At 41.0% G+C, this 3680-nt stretch overlaps 1 pseudogene; it reads left to right on the top strand.

The window, feature by feature from the left end:
• Positions 1-742: 742 nt before the first annotated feature.
• Positions 743-2656, top strand: LOC134738957 (cell division cycle protein 27 homolog; annotated as a pseudogene).
• Positions 2657-3680: the final 1024 nt, after the last annotated feature.

The raw sequence follows: 3680 nt of genomic DNA, 5'->3' as shown, positions 1-3680 counted from the left end.
CCTCAAGGGATCCTACAGCGTCGGCCTCCCAAATTGTTGGGGTTACAGGCGTGAGCCACCAGCACCCGGCCTGAGTTAATACATCTGGTCTCACTACGTCTTAACCACACACCCATGAAGAACTCAAGTCAAGAGAGAGTTCACAAGAGACTTTCAGCATTCTCTCCCGAAAGCAGTGAGGGGGATGGCAGACATGAGTCCCAAGCTCCTGGGGTTTTAGGTGACCATGTGTAGAGGAGAGATTTCCAATGTTTCTAAAGAGGCACGAGCCATAGTTATTTGGGGCATCCAAACACGAGATGGGGTTTCTGACAGCAACTTAAGGGCCAGGAAGGGCCAGAATCTGCCAAGGCCCATTTCCCAGGGTGGGGCCAATGGAACCCAAGGTAGAGGGAGTCAGCTGTCCTCACAGAGAGGACTCTAGCCCTAGGCCCTGCTGTGCAGACCAAATCAGAAGGAAGACAGTCCTTCGTCCTACATGCCACATCCCTCCACTGAACTTGGGAGTGGATCTGTTTCCCAAACATGAGGTGACATTCGCTTTGCGATGGATCACAAGGGGCCGGGCTTTCCAGAGTCAGCAGGATAAAGATGTCATTCTGGCTTGGCCACCCCCATCCCCCGGTAACTGGTGAATTTAAATGAGCCGAGGCTGGCCGGGCCGGAACCGCTACAGGGGTACGGGGGTGGGTGGGGTGGGGGTTTCCTGAGGCACTGCAGAAATTGGGCCTTTGCCTCGAGGATGACAGTGCTGCAGGAACCCGTCCAGGCTGCTATATGGCAAGCACTAAACCACTATGCTTACCGAGATGGCGTTTTCCTCACAGAACGCCTTTATGCAGAAGTACACTCAGAAGAAGCCTTGTTTTTAATGGCGACCTGTTCTTACCTCCCAGGAAAGGCCTATAAAGCATATAGACTCTTGAAAAGACACAGTTGTCCTACACCACAATGCAAATACCTGCTTGCAAAATGTTGTGTTGATCTCAGTAAGCTTGCAGACTGGGAACAAATCTTATCTGGTGGAGTGTTTAATAAGCAGAAAAGCCATGATGATATTGTTACTGAGTTTGGTGATTCAGTTTGCTTTCCCATTCCATTGTTGGGACATGTATATTGCAAGACAGATCGGCTTGCCAAAGGATAAGAATGTTACCAAAAGAGACTTAGTTTAAATCCTTTCCTCTGGTATCCCTTTGAATCATTATGTGAAATAGGTGAAAAGCCAGATCCTGACCAAACATTTAAATTCACATCTTTACAGAACTTTAGCAAATGTCTGCACAACTCTTGCACAACACAAGTACCTAATCACAGTTTATGTCACAGACAGCCTGAGATCATTCTTATGGAAACACCCCAGGACACAACTGAATTAAACAGAGTCAATTTAGAATCTTCCAATTCAAAGTACTCCTTGAATACAGATTCCCCAGTGTCTTTTATTGATTCAGCTGTAATTTCACCTGAAACTGTCCCACTGGGAACAGGAACTTCCATATTATCTAAACAGGTTCAAAATAAACCAAAAACTGGTCGAAGTTTATTAACAGGACCAGGAGTTCTTAGTCCATTTACCCCAAGTTTTGGGATTTTGCCGTTAGAAACCCCAAGTCCTGGAGATGGATCTTATTTACAAAACTACACTAATACACCATCTGTAATTGATGTGCCATCCACCGGAGCCCCTTCAAAAAAGTCTGTTGCCAGAATTGGCCAAACTGAAGCAAAGTCTGTCTTCTCGCAGAGTGGAAATAGCCGAGAGGTAACTCCAATTCTTTCACTAACAGAAAGTCCTGGTCCATAAATAACTACAACACCTCAGGTAATGAGCCCCACTATGACATCTCCCCCAAATGCACTGCATCGAAGAAATTCATGACTCTTTACTAGTGACAGTTCCACAACCAAGGAGAATAGGAAGAAATTAAAAATGAAGTTTACACCTAAAATCCCAAGCAGAAAAACAAAAAGTAAAACTAATAAAGGAGGAATAACTCAATCTAATATAAATGACAACCTGGAAATTACAAAATTGGACTCTTCCATCAATTCAGAAGAGGAAATATCCACAATCACACCTCATATTCAGGCTTTTAATCTACAAAAAGCAGCAGCAGAAGGCTTGATGAGCCTTCTTCATGAAAGGGGGAAAGGTTATTTAGCTTTATGTTCATACCACTGCAAAGAAGCTATAAATATTTTGAGCCATCTACCTTCTCACCACTACAATACTGGTTGGGTACTGTGCCAAATTGGAAGGTCCTATTTTGAACTTTCAGAGTACATGCAAGCTGAAAGAATATTCTCAGAGGTTAGAAGGATTGAGAATTATAGAGTCGAAGGCATGGAAATCTACTCTACAACACTTTGGCATCTTCAAAAACATGTCGCTCTTTCATTTCTGTCAAAAGACTTAGCAGACATGGATAAAAATTCGCCAGAGGCCTGGTGTGCTGCAGGGAACTGTTTCAGTCTGCAACGGGAACACGATATTGCAATTAAATTCTTCCAGAGAGCTATCCAAGTGGATCCAAATTATGCTTATGCCTATACTTTATTAGGGCGAGAGTTTGTCTTAACTGAAGAATTGGACAAAGCATTAGCTTGTTTTCAAAATGCTATCAGAGTCAATCCTAGACATTACAATGCATGATAAGTCGTAATGAATTGTAAAGACAAAGTCTTGTTGATGGTGCTGGTAGTCAATAATTTTTCTTATTAGATAGCTCTTTATTGTCATGAATTTGGTTACTAATACTTAGGAATGGTACATACTGGTCAATAACTTCAAACTAACTTTTTTTATGAAATGTATGTCTTTAACAAATTCTTCAGTTAACTAATGATAATAGAATACGAGATGCTAATACTCAACAGTTTCAGTCTTCTACAAAACTTTTGCAGATACTGTAGGTGTGTTTTGTTTGTTTGCTTGTTTAGTTTTGTTACTTGATTTGTTACTTTTTCTTCAAACACAGAAATGGTGATTGGGACAAAAAGTGCTTGGGAAATTGGAAAGGAATAGCATAATTCACTTATTGGATAATAGAAAAAACACTGAAAAAGTTCACTAGTTGCTTTTTGACAATGTTCCAGTTTATTGAGTTACTATTAAGAACTTAACGTATCCTTTATTTAGCAGTATCTCTGTTTTACTTTTTTGTATTTGTGTATAAGTAGACACATAGGAAATTACTACTCAGGTCATATTGTTATCAACTGAATAACATATGAAAAAGTTTGGTCCTACTTCTGCCTCAACACCATACTTACTGTTGACATTTATTGTATTTCTCTGGACTGACTTAAAAGTTTAAATATCAAGAGAAGGCCAGGCATGGTGGCTCATGCCTGTCATCCCAGCACTTTGGGAGGCCAAGGCGGGCAGATCACAACGTCAAGAGATCGAGACCATATGGTGAAACGCCGCCTATATTAAAAGTATAAAAATTAGCTGGGCATGATGGCAGGTGCCTGTAGTCCCAGCTACTCAGGAAGCTGAGAAAGGATAATCGCTTGAACCTGGGAAGTGAAGGTTGCAGTGAGCCAAGATTATGCCATTGCACTCCAGCCTGGGTGCCAGAGTGAGACACCATCTCTAGAAAAATATAAAATAAAAATAAAATAAAATAAAATAAAATAAAATAAAATAAAATAAAATAAAATAAATATCAAGA

Source organism: Pongo pygmaeus, chromosome 22, assembly GCF_028885625.2.
Source record: "Pongo pygmaeus isolate AG05252 chromosome 22, NHGRI_mPonPyg2-v2.0_pri, whole genome shotgun sequence".
NCBI classification, from domain to species: domain Eukaryota; kingdom Metazoa; phylum Chordata; class Mammalia; order Primates; family Hominidae; genus Pongo; species Pongo pygmaeus.
The sequence above is the reverse complement of the archived record's forward strand: the minus strand, read 5'-3'. Positions and strand labels throughout refer to the sequence as shown.